The sequence below is a fragment of the Chiloscyllium punctatum genome, chromosome 20 (genome assembly GCF_047496795.1).
Source record: "Chiloscyllium punctatum isolate Juve2018m chromosome 20, sChiPun1.3, whole genome shotgun sequence".
Classification (NCBI taxonomy): domain Eukaryota; kingdom Metazoa; phylum Chordata; class Chondrichthyes; order Orectolobiformes; family Hemiscylliidae; genus Chiloscyllium; species Chiloscyllium punctatum.
The window spans coordinates 26,840,091-26,856,742 of record NC_092758.1 but is presented as its reverse complement, the minus strand read 5'-3'; the positions used below and the strand labels follow the sequence as shown (position 1 = coordinate 26,856,742).

Genomic DNA, 16,652 nt, shown 5'->3' with positions numbered 1-16,652 from the left:
GCCTATGGGTGCAGAGTAAAACATTTAAATAACATCCAAAGCTACAGGGAGCTATTCAGAAGACAGGATCAGCAAAAGAATTCAAAACAAAAAAAAAAATTACATTCAGAACAGAATGTAAATTGCAGATGGAGATTACATTTTTTGGTTAGTGCTTTATGATATTAGCATTTATGCTTCATTGCAAGCTTGAGTTTAATAGCCCGAAAGCCAAGATAAAAATCAATGAATAATTATAGACCAAGAGGTAAGTGAGAGCAAGTTTCAAGAAGTGTGGTTAAACCCAATAATGACATCATCTCAATACAACAGCAGGTAAGGAGCTGATTGGCAAGTTTTCTTTTCTGTGCAGAATCTTAAATTTTATTTCTGGCAAGTTTAAATTGTAATCTAATCATTAGCAGCATACAAGGGCATGTCACAGCCATCAAATGCACATTCTGAGCCAAACTGAAACTTGAGGACATTTCTCATGTTCTCATGCACATCCACAAATGCAGGAAGCATCAACAATTAGGAGGAGCTCCAAAACATTGAAACTTTGGATTTCAAAGTTTCAGTAGCAACTGAGGCCACTGTAGTGAAGTCGAGAACTACGTGGACAGCATGTTTTCAGGAGGTGGCCATCCCGCTTGCTCAACAACATGCAGGTAGACAAGAAATGGGTTACTGCCAGATGGACGAGGATCCTCCAACTCCATTTTGAATTGAATTGAATTTATTGTCACGTGTACCGAGGCACAGTGAAAAGCTTTGTCTTGCGAGCAATACAGGCAGATCACAGAGTTAAGTAGCATAGATAAGTAAATAATAAGTAAACAGCGGCAAAAACCAAAACCACAGGTACAGGTGAATACTAGGAGTTTGTGATTCTATTCAGTATCCTAACAGTAGGGTAGAAACTGTTTTGAAACAGGCTAGTGTGTGCGTTCAGGCTTCTGTTCCTTCTCCCCGATGGTAGAGGTTGTAGAAAAGCATTGCCAGGTTGAGATTGATCTTGGAGAATTCTGGCAGCCTTTCCTTGACAGTGGGCCTGGTAGATGAATTCTATAGATGGGATGTTGGCCTTTGTGATTGTCCGGGCCGAGTTCACCACTCTCTGTAACCAGCTCCAAACTTGAAATGGTACAGTTGCCAGACCAGGAAGTGATACATCCAGACAGAATGCTCTCGATGGCACACCTATAAAAGTTGGCAAGGGTTTTCGCGGTCATGCCACATTTTCTCAGCTGCCAGAAGAGACGTTGTTGGGCCTTTGTAACCAGTGCGTCCACATGAAGAATCCAAGAAAGCTTGTTATTGTTGACCACTCCTGGGAGTTTGACACTCTCCACTCATTCCACCTCTGTGCTGTTAATGTGTAGGGGGGCAAGAGTAACATCCAGCCGAAAGTCAATAATGAGTTCCTTGGTTTTGCCAGCATTGAGAGCTAGGTCGTTCTCAGTGCACCATTTTCCAAGTCTTCCACCCCCTGTCTGTAGTCGGTTTCATCACCATCTGAGACTCAACTGATTATGGTGGTGTCATCAGCGAACTTGTAAATGGCATTAGTCTAGTATTTGATGCAGTCATGGGTATACAGCAAGTACAGTAGGCAGCTGAGTTCATACCCCTGGGGGATCCCAGTGTTGAATGTTAGTGAGGGTATAATATTGTCCCCAATCTTCACTGCTTGTAGCCTGTGGGTCAGGAAACGGAGGATCCAGTTGCAGAGGGTGGGGCTTATTCCGAGATAACTAAGTTTAGTAATCAATCTTGAGGGGATAATAGTGTTGAAGGCTAAACTGTAATCAATGACTAGGATTTTTACATAGCTGTTCTTGGGGTCAAGATGTTCTAGACAGGAGTGAAGGGCAAGTGATATGGCATCTGATGTGGATCTGTTGGTTGGATAGGCAAATTGGAGTGGGTCAAGAGTAGTGAGGAGGCTGGAGTTGATGAATGTCATGACCAGCCTTTCAAAGCACTTCATGACCACTAGAAACAGGGATGATGAAACAGGCAGGGACAGAGAGAGGTCAAAGATGTCCAAGAAAACCTCTGTCAGTTGATCTGTGCATACTCTGTGTGCACGGCCTGGTACTCCGTCTGGTCCCATCGCTTTCCTTGGATTCACACGAAGGAAAAATGATCGGACCTCAGATGCAGTGACTATTGGGATAGGTTTATCAGGACTTGTTGGAATGGGTATTACCTCTCTGCCAAAATTCTGCTCAAAGCAATGCATAGAATGAGTTGAGACAATCTAGGAGGGATGTGTCATCGTCTGCTATCTTGCACTGTCTCTTTTTAGAACCTGTGATGTCATTCAGTCCTTGCCATAGTTGCCGGGTGTCTGTCTGGGTCTCTAGTTTGGATCTAGCTAGATTGGTCCTTGGCTGTCTTAAAGGCTCTGCGAAGGTCATACTTGGATTCCTTATATTTGAGTGGGTCTTCTGATCTGAAGGCCTCATGCCTGGGTTTTAGCAGGTTCTGTATGTCCTGAGTCATCCATGGTTTCCTGTTGGGGAACAACCGGATTGACTTCCTCAGTATACAGTCCTCCACACACTTGCTGATGAAGTCTGAGACGGTGGAGGCATACTCGTCAAAGGTACGTGCAAACTGTCTGAACGTGGTCCAAATCAACCAATTCCAGACAGCACCAGAATTGATCCTCTGTCTCCTCCGACCAGCACTGGACCTGTAACCGCGAGAGGGTCTCCTGCTTGAGCTTTTACCTGTGAGCTGGAAGAAGAAACACGCTACTGTGGTCAGAGTTCCTGAAATGAGGGCGAGGGATGAAGCAGTAGCATCTTTCACAGTGGTGTAGCAGTGGTCTAAAATGCTCAGGGCCCTAGTGAGGCAGGTAATGTTCTGGTGGTACTTGGGCAACACCTTACTTAGATTAACTTGATTGAAGTCGCCAGTTACAATAAACAGGGCCTTAGAGTGTTCCATGTCCAGGGTGTTAGTGGTGGAGTACAGCACATCCAGAGCTTCCTCAACCTTTGCTTGTGGCGGTATGTACACAGTAGCTAATACAGCAGTGGTGAATTCCCGTGGTAGATAGAAGGGGCAGCATTTGATGATGAAGAATTCAAGGTTTGGGGAACAATGACCGACTAGGGTTACAATTTTCGTGCACAAGTTGTTGATTAAAAAGAAAACCCCTCCACGCTTTGTCTTACCAGAGGATACTGTATGGTCCATGCGATGGATAGAAAAACGATCAACCTGAACTGCGCAGTCAGGAGTGGATGGGGTGAGCCAGGTTTCTGTGAAGCAGTACCGCAGTTCATGCTGAAAGCTGAGCTGTGATCTGAGTTCTCCAGATATTGTAAATTTGCTAGGATTAAGCTGGGGGGTCTTGAAACCGTGTACTCTCAGTCTTACTAGCAGGCTGGCACGCTTACCCTGCTTCCTCACAGGTTTATTACATTTGAGTGGTCCGGCAGAGTGGATCTTATGCCATGAGCTGATATTCAGTTCTCAACATTAGTAAATTAGTAAGGGAAATAGCTTCTTTTATCCACACCATCACAAGTGACTCAACTGTATGAAAGGCAGTGTGGGGCAAATGGTGTGGAAGAATGAAAGGGTGAAGGTTGGGAAAGCTAAAACGTAATATGGGAATCAGTAATTAGGACAAAAGATGATGGAGGACATAGAAAGAAATTTCAATAGATGGGTAAAGAACCATTGCAGCTGTAGAAAGAGATAGAAGTTTGAGTAATTATTAAGTGCGGCAATATGGGTTCAACTGAATGGAAAAATGTGGAAGAGTATAGTATAGAACTGTAAATAGTCAAAAGAAAAGCTCAACTACATTCTTCCAAGATGACAGACATGCAACAAGTCCTTTAGGGATTGGGTAGCTGCATACAGTGCTTTTTTGTTGATCACTGAAAAGACCAACCTGTGAAGGAACAGATTCTGACAGAAAGGTCACATCATAATTATCAAATGTTGTTGGTACCTATTGCCAAGCTATTGTGGGCACGAGTTGTTGTGCTTACACAAAGCAACTTGCAGGCGATGTCATGATTTTCCTTTGTCCACTTATGTCTCCTAAGTGTACAATTTGATGAACCTTCATGTCATCCTTGAAGCAAAGCTTTGGAAGTCCCACTGCTCAGTTGGCTCCAGCTAATCTTGCTATATAGAAAATCTTTAGGTATGGCACCATCTTCTATCCTACAAACATGTCAGCAAAGTCACCTCTGCTTGAGTGGCAACATACTTTGTCTTTGAAAGAACTGCTACATCTGTGACTTTATCCATCAAAGGGATGCCCAGAATGTGCCTCAAATAGCTAAGATGCTGAGAAGCTGTTGAGCTTCCTTTCTTGATTACTGTAACCGAACCATGTTTTAAAGTCACACAAAATACTGGGAATGCAGGCACAATCAATCCATGTTTGGGACCTTGCATGTTTCGAGAGCTTAACAAAGGATGTACTTGCTTTTAGGAGGTGAAGAATGACATTAAATAAGATGTGTCCTAGTCCTCACTTTGCTGTAACTTCTTTCTGCAAAGGTTCTCTTGCTTTGTTTTCCCTGCAAATTTGTGAGGGGTTTAACTGCATACTAGATCAAAGAGCAAGCTTTATAATCTACCAAGACTGAAAGCGCAGGCAAAAGAATACAACATGGTTTGATCAACGAACTTTCCCTGTTTCCCTGTTAGTTGCTGACATGGAAACTCAGCTCGAAAGACTTGGTCTCTTACTCCATGATACCTGCAACTTATCTTCCCTGACTAAAGGCATCAAGAAAATTATGAGATGGGGTGTCATATCTCTGTCCATAATCACACTAAAGAACAGGCTGTTGGAAGTGGTTAGCTAATTCTGTAACCTTGAATTCAAACTATCAATCTATTACTTGATGCAGAACCTGGTACACACTAATGGAAGACAGAACAGCATAAAGAGAAGTAAATTTCTGAGAAAAACAAACACAATAAAGCAATAGTATTGGGGGATTTTATCTACTCTAACGTGGATTCTGTTCTAGTTAATGTAATAACAACAGCATGGTCATGTCAAATTCAGAGAGCTCTCTACTGCAGAATGCCTGGGGATGAATAGAAAGTGCAGGGGTGAAATTAATAAAAGACACTAGGAAAACAAAACAGAAGGGATGAAAAAAAAAACAAACAAGTGTGTTTTATAAAAGACAAAAAAAGAAAAAGTTGAGCCAATTAGACACTAGAAGAAAACTTGTGTTGGAAGGGAAAAATATGGCACATGGCTTCTCAGGAATACATTGATCCATCTTCGCAATAGAGAGACAAGGATGATATTGTAGTTAAGGAGGATGAATGTGAAAATGGGCAATGTAATATTAAGGAATTTATGTCACTGAAGAAATAAGTTGCAAGATCTAGATAAGATATATCCTAGGCTGGAATGATAAGCAAGGGAAGAAATGGCAAAAGCACAGACCATTATTTTTCAATCTTCCTGTGGGGTGCCAAGGGACTGCAGCATGTCTAATGTAGCATAATGGTTTAAAAAGGGAGAAAAGGGAACGATAGACAAATTACTGGTCAGTCAACCTCATCTTGATGATGTACTCATCATTGTAAAATACCCTGAGGGACAATATTAATTGTCTTTTAAAATTACATTAAAAGGTCAGTCAATATGTATTTGTTAAGAGGAGCGGTGTCAAATTTTTATGACATGGAGGGCCAATGAGGAGACTGCATTTGATGTAGTTTACAAGAATTTTTATTTAAGCTTTTTGTAAGGTTCCGCATGGAAGACTGTGCAGAAAAGTAGAAGCCCCTGGAATCCAGAAAAGTAATAAACTGGGTCCAAAATTGACTCAGTGACAGGATGGGCATGTGTGAACAGAGAGGTTGAGCCACAGCTGGAGTACAATGTACTATTCTCATCATATGAAAGAAAGAATGTGATCACGTTAGAGGAGATTTATGAGGATGCTGCCAGGACTGGATGATATAGTTTTTGTGAAAATTTATAAGGCTGAGAACTTACTTGGAATAGAGGAAGATTGTGGGAGACTTTATTGAGATATATAATAATATAAGGAGCCTGAATGGAGTGAATAAGAAAGTCTCATTTTCTTTAGCAGAATGGTCAATAATCACAATGCATAAATTTAATGCAATTGGTGCTAAGAATCGAAGGGTAGCCCTTTTGTGGCCAGTGCTGATAGGATCAATCAAATGACCAGTTCGGTGTCAGAAATCTGTATGATTCTATGAACACAGCACTACATCCTGTGATCAACAATATGTTAACAACCCAATAACTCGGCATCCTCTGACTCAGAGGCACTGAGGAAACATGTTGTTTCTTGGGAAGGAAGTTTAGTAAATCAGAAATACACAAGGCTTTGCAACACCACAGGAATATCATCAGGATGATAATGATGACAGTGTTCAGGAGAAAGTGTCACCATGGGCTCCTCAGTGACACTTCATATGAGTCAGAAGGCTGTAGTTCTGTTCCATTCCATTCCATTGATTTTTGCACATTATCTTAGCTGACACTCCATTGAGAGAGCGAGCGAGAGTGCAATGCTGTTAAAAAGGTGCTGTCTTTTGGATAACATAGTGAAAGGAGGCTTATTCATTCTTTCAGGAAGATATAAAAGCTAGTGTTTGAAGAAAGCAAAGTTTTTCCTGATGTTTCTGACCAATATTTATCCCACAACCAACAAAAAAATTCAGATAATTAATTATCACAATTTAAGGAACCTCATTATATATGAATCGTCTGCCATGTTTTTTACATATGACATATATAAGGCAGCACTACCCAAAACATGATATTGGCAAAGATTTTTCCTTTCACCAACTTGTGACAAGAAATAACCTACAATCAGATGCAAGGCTATAAAGCTACTTCAAGAACGAGAACATTCACGTTAAAGTACCAAGATTTCCTGTGGTTTTCCCTATGGCAATTGAACGAGACGTTGTTTTAAAAGAAATTGATCTTGCAATATGATGTCCAATGTATTATTAAAGACAGGATTGACTTTAACTAAATAAATCAAATTGCAATCTTATAACAATGGCTTTCTAGGTTTAAATTCCACCAATTCTACCATAAACAGTAAGTTGCTAGCCTTGTTAATTACAGATGAGCACAAGGAGATTCTAGGCTGGAGGTAGTCAGTGTTGGATACAAGGCTTTGGGAAATGTGAAAATGAATGATGATATAACAAGCTGAGCACATGGTATGGTGTTTGAGGGATTTGTATTGGGTTCTAGCTTTACATTACATGTATGTAATTGTACACATATCTATCAATGACCAGATTAACACAAACTTTTCATGCTCATGAACAATGGAGAACACCAAAAATCAACTTCAAGCAAGAATCATTTCCAAAATGCCAGAACCATCACCTGTCAGATAAACATTCGGTTAGGTCCAAGAGTGAACCTGACAAATGGGGAATGGGATAGAGACAAAAATGTGCCAAGAATAACATCAGGTTAATATGATAGAGCTGGACAAATGGAGAAGGATATGGTGAAGGTAAAGGCAGCAACCTAGCAATTGCAGACCATTTTACTGGTGGGAAAGCTTCTTGAAAGAATGAATCCTCATGTAGAAAATTGTGGGTTGATTAAGAAGCAAGCCTCACACCATCTGCACTGATTTGGAACATTTCTTCACTGTCAATAGGTCAAAACCCTGCAACTTCCTGTGTACAGCTACACAAGATTGATAGGAGGAAATTTAGCAAAGCAACTCATCACCGCCTACTCAAGAAAAGTGAGGGATGGACAACAAATGCTGAACCCTTCAGTGACATTCACACATCTCTTGAAAATAATCTTTTTAAACAGTCTCAAAACATAGAATGCTCTGGCTTGTTAGAATCTTACAAATGCATTAATTTTAATGTTACTAAAGGTTTACAGTAACTGCTTTTAGAATTCAAACTTTCTTGGTGTTTAATCAGTTTTCTGACTGTTGGAAGCAGTAAGTTATCATCTCTCCCTCAGCCCGTCGCGACAAAAGAACAACTGTATTTGCAGTGCAAACAAAGAACGGTCATCAAAATTACTACTAGACAATATATTTAACAGTGGAACAGTAACAGACAAAAAAACAAGTTTGCTTGCTGGATCCAGTGGCTACAATTGAGGGACAACTCACATTTTGGCAGACATTTTGCTAAGCAAGTTTCCACACCAACTTCAAAATGCACCTGTATGGAAAAGGCAGTAAAATTGCTTTCCTTGTGGGAAGTAGTACGTTTGTCCAGATGAGGAATGTTTCAGATATGTGCTAAATTATGTTGTTTGAACTGGGTCAGAGGGAGAGAGAGAGGTGTGTCACTTGGAGCACGAAGCACGAACTGTTATGGAGTCCCATATCTACCCTTGAAACAGTCCCTCTTTGGGACTCTGAAAAACTGAAATAATCAGTACAACAATGTACGTGTGTATTTGTGCATGTGGGTCGGTGTGTACACACACATGGGGTGGGAAACAGAGGACTCTACAGTGCAGCCTTTCACAGGCCTTGCACCCAGACTGGTACGAAGGATCTTTAGACCTACCAAGGATGGAGGCCTCTAGTAGTCAACTGAAGGTCCCATTGGCCTTGTTTAAATATGCTTGATAGGTTCTTAAGTGACAAACAGGTCCCAGAGCTGAAACATCATCTGTTTCTCTTTGCACAAATGCTGCCAGACGAGCTGAGGATTTCTAGCATTTTCTGTTTTTATTTCAGAATCTGCAAAACCGCTTTTGTCTTGAATGAGCCTCATTGGCTACCTTCTTTGCAGGGGCAGATACCTCTGCCAGCTCTAAATCTAAGTCAGCAAAAATACCCAGTGCCCACAGTGGGAGTGGGAAACAGCATGCAGTCAACTCCAGTAGTTTTAAACCCAGTCTGCCTCCATTCCTGGTCCCAGCACAAAGGTTCAGTCCTCAATTTTTCCAATCCAGGAGTGCAAAATATGAACTTGGGATTTTGCTCTTCATTACTATCCAGCAACTTTGGAGAGAAGATCACAGTTGGCTGTGAGATCAATGGTTTTCTGACACTCACTATAAGGGATCACAAGAGTCGCTTAGATAAAGAAACATCCAAAGTGAAGAGTGTAGAGTTATGAACAAACTACATAAAACCTGCTATATGGCACATGAGGTAAATGAAAAGCAGACAAGACCAAAATAGTGCCACTTAGTGCCAATCAATTCACCATGCTCTCAAATAATGTTTGACATAGAAAGTGGATTCACATAATGATGGAAAATCTGCAAAATAAAGAATGAATGAATGGGTATTGGGGGAATGGGATGGAAAAGAATTGAGGGCATTTTGGCTTTATAAAGCAACTGTTTAAATATGAAAGAAACATGTTTATTTTACAATTGAGGAAATGTCACCCCCTTTCACCTACACACAACATGAGAGACACGATATTTCAACACTGCAATCTTCATTTTGACTGCATTAGTAGATCAGTGGTTTGGACTAAATTAGGTGTAACTAAGGTTTTTGCTGCATGGTGGTTTCACAGGCTTTCCTGCAAGGCCTGCTATCAGATTTTTCTTCCTGAGCACAGTTAACCACAAACAAGCACATTATATATGCCAGAGAAACTAATGTTATGTTTTGCTACATTGCTTTACTTATTATTTCAAATATTTGCATGAATTCCCATCACTTGTCAAATCATATTCAAGGTAAATGTCACTTTGAGAATTGGAGAATTATTTGAAATTTGAACATTTTAGATGAAAACATCTAGCAGACAGTGACACATTTCCACTGACTCATGTGGAGCCGTTCTTCAGTGAAACAAAACCAATGGTGGTTTTGCAAAAGGAAATGTACTAAAAAGGAAATATATTCATCAGATTTTTAAAACTCTTAAACACATTTTAGTTTCTCATCATGCAACATGGGAAATAGTGAGGCCATAGTTCGAATGATCCACATTCGTCCCAGGCAATTGACATTTAATGCTGAGAAGATGGGAGGCTGGAGACAGAGACAAACTGTAACATTAGAGACTGGTCAAATTGGGTTTGAATGTGGTGTTAGTGGTGGCTTGCGACACAAGACAAAGGACAACATGGCCACCAAACAACTTAATCGTATAAGCAAAGTGATTGGTAGATATTGCACAGTTTGCTTTCACCAGGTAGGATGCGCACCACTGATAATCTGTTAACAGTTGGAATTAAGAAAAACACCATAGCTAACAAAACCAAAGTTAGATTTCAGTTAGCCAAGCCTTGTGTTACCACATGTACATCTAAAAGTGAGGTGGGTGGTAATTTGTAGTTTCATATTTTATTATAACCAGCCAAACTTTAACCTAAAATATACACACAAAGGTTTTAGTTGCCAATAACGAGCTAGTTAATCATTGACTAAGATGTTGGCATGCTGGTAATATCATCAAAACTAATAGTCCAGACACCCAGGTTAATGTCTCAGGATATGTCGAAATCCCAACATATCAGCTGATGGAATTTAAATTCAATAATAAAATGTGAAAATGTAAGTTAGTCTCAATAATAGTAACTATGAAATTATTGTGATGTAAGATGTTAAACAAGTGTTGTGTGGGCTTTGGTTTGTGGGTAGAAGAAGGTTTAATGATTAATTTGTCACTATTTCTGAGCAATGCTTTCAAAAAAAAAACAATCAGTATACCTGTGAGCTTCTGACGTGGTGATGGGAATTTGTTTTCATTGTGAGAATCTTACAATCAGACACAGGACATATTAGCTTGCTTTCATTTTAGAAAAATTAGGAATTGAATTTTTTCCCCCTTAGGGAGAAACCCACAGCTTGAAAAGCTTTTGGCTTCAGTTTGCAAAAGTCCTGCTTAAAGTTAGATGAAAGAAATAGTTTCTGAGAGAAAGGAGTTAGTTCAGAAGAGTTAGGATACAGATTACCTCAATGTTAGAGCCTTACTTTGATATTTTAGGTCATAAGTGTTCAGTTCTAACCTGGAAGGTTAATTTGAAGCTGAGAAAGGTTAAGCTTAGTTATGTAACAAATCAAAATTAAAAACTATCAAACTCTCAGGGCTATGATTTTAAAGAATCCAATAGGAAAAACCTATAGATGTGATAGAGAAGGGAACTCTGGTATTTGAGTGTCATAGCAGGAACATGCCTGATGAACCGGAGTTGTGGTCTCTCTTCGACAATATCATCTTCCCAGAAATAAGGAGACCAAAATTGCACACAATGTTCCTGGCCACATTGGAAATGGTTCAACAGACATGTTCACAGGATGGTGGGACTATCTAATGAAAACAGATTGGACAAATTGAATCTACATTCTCTGCACTTTCGAAGAATGAGAGGTGATTTCATTAAAACTTACAAAACACTCAAAAGGATCAACAAGGTAGGTGCAAGTACATTGTTCCCTGTGGTTGTGAAGTCGAGAACCAGTGGACACATTTACAAACAAGGCAGATGCCGCTTAGGTCTGAGTTGAGGAGTGTTTTTTTTTAAACTCAGAGTTGTGAAGTTTTGAAATTCTCTATCACAGAATGCTGTAGAAGCTCAGGCTTTGAATATGTTTAAACAGGTAAGATGGATAGATTTCTCATGACCAGTAACGTGCAAGGTTATAGGAATGGGTGGGTAAAAGACATTAATGTTTTTGGTCAGATCTGATCATATTGATGAATGGGACAGGCCTGATAGTCTGAATGGCTCACTCATGTTAGCTCCTTAAGTGATAGTGCTGGAATAGATGGTATTGTACCTTACTTCATTTTTCAAAATCTTTCACATAGCTCAATATGTAAATAGCTTGGTTTATTCTATTTTGCCATTTATTTTGTATAATAAACCTTTGGCTATTGTTAAAATTAAATCTACAGCAATGCATGCTTTTGTTTCAGTGAAAGACCACCTTGTTAAGTAAAACAAATGTGATTTATTTGGCCAGAATGTAGTATAACTTCAGCTATTATGATGCTAACATGTTTTTTTTTTCTTTTCTTCCATGGTAGTGCTTATTTTTCCCCAGCACCCATGGTGTGTGTGTGTGCAGGTGTAAAACACAGTGAAAGACACAAAGTGCACGACTCTTTATTCAATTTCCACCACCAGGAAGATATGAAAAACACCCGAGTGGCCAGTGACAAGCACTGCCCTTCACATCAAAGGGCAATGCTGTGTGATCAAACAGTGAAGGGGAGGGTAAGGACTAAATCAAAATAGAGTTGGATGCTAACAGGTTTTAAATGAAAATTGATAATCAGGTTCATTAATGCCCTTCGGGAAGGAAGTCTGTTATTCTTACCCCCTCCGCCCATGCATCAATGAATTTAATACACGCCGTGACGTCGAACACTTCTCCCACCACCTCTGCATCTGAGCTTACTTTCACAATCAGGACTCCCGCCCACCTTCCGAGGACCCCTTCATCCACCTCCAACACACTGCATCCTGACCACACTTGCCGACCCATTGTCTCAGCATGCTCCTGCCCCACTGAACTCATCTCTACCTACCTTGACACTGTCCTATCCCCCCTAGTCCAGGAACTCCCCACATACATTCAAGACACTACCCACGCCCTCCACCTCCTCCAAGACTTCAGGTTCCCCGGCCCCAACGCCTCATCTTCACCATGGATATCCAAACCCTCTACACCTCCATCCGCCATGACCAAGGCCTCCAAGCCCTCAGTTTCTTCCTCTCCCGACGTCCCCAACAGTAACCTTCCAGCGACACGCTCATTCGTTTGGCCGAACTGGTCCTCAGCCTTAACAATTTCTCCTTCGAATCCTCCCACTTCCTCCAGACTAAAGGGGTAGCCATGGGCACACGTATGGGCCCCAGCTATGCATGTCTCTTTGTTGGCTATGTAGAACAGTCCATCTTCCATAATTACACCGGCACCACTCCCCCACCTCTTCCTCCGCTACATTGACGACTGCATTGGCGCCACCTCATGCTCCCGCAAGGAGGTTGAGAATTCATCAACTTCACCAACACATTCCACCCTGACCTTCAATTTACCTGGACCATCTCTGACACCTCCCTCCCCTTCTTGGACCTCTCCATCTCCATTAATGACGGCCGACTTGACACAGACTTTTTTTTTTTACAAACCCACCGACTCCCATAGCTACCTGGATTACATCTCTTCCCACCCTACCTCTTGCAAAAATGCCATCCCGTATTCCCAATTCCTCAGTCTCCACCGTATCTGCTCCCAGGAGGACCAGTTCCACCACAGAACACACCAGATGGCCTCCTTCTGTAGAGACCACAATTTCCCTTCCCACGTGATTAAAGATGCTCTCCGATGCATCGCATCCACATCCCACACCTCCGCCCTCAGACCCCACCCCTCCAACCGTAACAAGGACAGAACACCCCTTGCGCTCACCATCCACCCTACCAACCTTCGCATAAACCAAGTAATCCATCGACATTTCTGCTCCCTCCAAACGGACCCCACCACCAGGGATATATTACCCTCCCCACCCCTTTCTGCATTCCGCAAAGACCATTCCCTCCATGACTACCTGGTCAGGTCCACGTTTCCCCTACAACCCTCCATCCCATCCTGGCCCCTTCCCCTGCCACCACAGGAATTACAAAACCTGCGCCCACACCACCTCCCACACCTCCATCCAAGGCCCTAAAGGAGCCTTCCACATTCAAAGTTTTACCTGCACATCCACCAATATCATTTATTGTATCCGTTGCTCCCGATGCGGTCTCCTCTACATTAGGGAGACTGGACGCCTCCTAGCAGAGCGCTTTAGGGAACAACTCCGGGACACCCGCACCAATCAATCACACCGCCCTGTGGCCCAACATTTCAACTCCCCCTCCCACTCAGCCGAGGACATGGAGGTCCTGGGCCTCCTTCACTGCCGCTCCCTCACCACCCAACGCCTGGAGGGAAAATGTCTCCTCTTCCGCTTCGGAACACTTCAACCCCAGGGAATCAATGTGGACCTCAACAGTTTCCTCATTTCCCCTTCCCCCACCTCACCCCAGTTCCAAACTTCCAGCTCAGCACCGTCCCCATGACTTGTCCGACCTGCCTATCTTCTTTTCCACCTATCCACTCCACCCTCCCCCGACCTATCACCTTCACCCCCTCCCCCACTCACCTATTGTACTCTGTGCTACTTTCTCCCCACCCCCACCCTCCTCTCATTTATCTCTCCACCCTTCAGGCTCTCTGCCTGTATTCCTGATGAAGGGCTTTTGCCCGAAAAGTCGATTTTACTGCTCCTCGGAGGCTGCCTGAACTGCTGTGCTTTTCCAGCACCACTCTAATCTAAATTCTTACATGCAGTGCCATATGTGACTCCAGGCCAAAGCAGTGGGACTCATTCTTAAGTATCTTCCAAAATGACCCAAAAAACTACTTAAAGTGCAATTAGGGACGGGTAACAAATGCTGGCTTTGGCAAAGGCACCCACATTCCATGAAAGAATTTTTTTTTTTAAAAGCCACTCAGTTACACCAGATCCTAGTTAAACAACATCTTGATTTTGAAATACTCCTACGCATTTTCAAATTGCTCCGTGGCCTCACTCCCAGCTTCTGCATGTATGTTTTTCCAGCCTCACAACTATCTAATTCTGGTCCCTGATGCACATCCAATTTTAATTGCTCCACCATTGGCGACTGTACTTTCAGCTGTTGAGACTCTATGCTCTCAGTTACTTACCTTTACCATTAGCTTGCATGCCTCAATCTCCTCTTCCTCCTTTAAGAGGCTCCTTCAAACCTATCTGATTGAACGTGCATTTAGCTAATAACAAACTCATACCTGATGTGGGTCATGACTTGTTTTATAATGCTACTGTGACATGCTTTTGAATGATTGCTTATATGAATGTAAGTAGTTGTTTTTTGTTGGCATTCAGAATGCAACACAACAATTGTCAAACAGTTCCTCTCCATTGATCTTTATAGCATATTAAAAAATATTAAGAAATTAAATGTATTGGACCATTATGTGTTGCTAGGTTGATGTACGTCACTCAGATTACCTGCATTACTTCTTTTTGGCAACTATCATTCTTTAATCTGTATATTTTCACAAGTGTTGAAGTACATTCTATAAATACTAATAATGTACATAAGTCAATCCCTCAGAATATTTCAATGCGCCCAATAAGCGTATTAAGTATTAAGATGTAAACCTTGCCCAATATCAGAAATATTTTATCCATTTTAACTTTGAAAACACCATCTGCTTTATATACAGCTAAAGAATGACTCACTGGGATATGCTGAAAAGAGATAGACATACAAAGCGATGCACAATTTGATGATGCCCAGATAAAGTACTGGGGAGTAGATTAGATCAAAAAGAAATGGCAAGAACTTTTATTTACAAGAGTTATTATTAGAAAGTCAGTCATGTCTTGAAATACAATAAAAACGTTAATCTTGACAGGCCGACAACAGGAAAATACAATATTCATTCATGTCCTATAATTATACCATTTGGGAATTCCAATATATCTGACACAGCCACACAGCATCCAAGTGATAGAGGCACACATCTTAAAGGAAGGAGAGAAAAAAAAACTGATGGGTTGTAACAAACAGCCTCTCTTTGGCTACTTGCAACATGCGAAGCCCTGACCACACTACCAGCCTGTGGATGCAAACCTCATAAGGTGAGATGTGATTCTGCATTTGGACAAATTTATTAAATAATGCTGTGCGCGCAAAGATTTGCAGAGAAGCAATTTAGGATTGTCATTAGGATTACTTTATATGCACTTGCGTACTAGAATAGTCACAGACAAAGAACACCATGCCTGTTTCAATTTAACAAAATAGGTGACAGATACTCATTGGCTCCTCTTTCATGATTCATCAGAACCAACCTGCCTAGCTTAAAATCCAAACAAAGCCTGTCAGTTAATTATCAAACAGCATGAAAGAGTGAACACCTCTACCAATCAGAGTCCACTTGTTAATCAAGCAGTACTCTCTTCTCAAGAAGTTCACTTTCACCTTAAGTTAATATTCTTGCAAACTGTCCTGATGAAAAGCTTTGACAAAATTTGTCCTTCTTCAGTAGAAAGAATGCAAAGAAAGTAGATATGGTCTTTCTTACCTCTAAGTATTTTATGAAAATGCCAAGAATATGTTTTCAAAATTTAAAAGAAACAAATTGTTTGATATTTCAGTTAAATGACCATTTTAAGGGTAGGTACACAAAAGATGTTCCCAGAACCAGGGAGTCACAGTCTAAGGATATGGGATAAACCATTTAGGACTAAGATGAAGAGACATTTCTTCACCCAGAGAGAGTGGTGAACATGTGGAAATTGTTACCACAAAAAACAGTTGAGGCCAAAACATTTTGATTGCACAAAGGAGTTAGATGATACAATTGGGGCTAAAGAAATCAAAGGATATGAGGGATAAAGTAGGAACAGGCTATGGAGTTGGATGAGCAGTCATGATTATAATGAATACCAAAGCATGCTCAAAGGGCTGAATAACCTAATCTACTCCTGTTTCTGACGTGTTAATCATTACTATTCACAGCTTTCTTTTAGATTACTTAGTGTGGAAACAGGCCCTTCGGCCCAAAAAGTTCACACCGACCCTCCGAACAGCAGCCCACCCAGACCCATTCTCCTACATTTACCTCTTCACCTAACACTACGGGCAATTTAGCATGGCCAATTCACCT

The 16,652-nt window shown here is 41.2% G+C and overlaps 1 protein-coding gene across 1 annotated transcript in view; it reads right to left on the bottom strand.

The window, feature by feature from the left end:
- Nucleotides 1-16,652, bottom strand: part of LOC140491980 (septin-8-B-like) — an 89,376-nt gene that overhangs the window by 65,585 nt on the left and 7,139 nt on the right. The gene's annotated exons all lie outside the window — the stretch shown is intronic.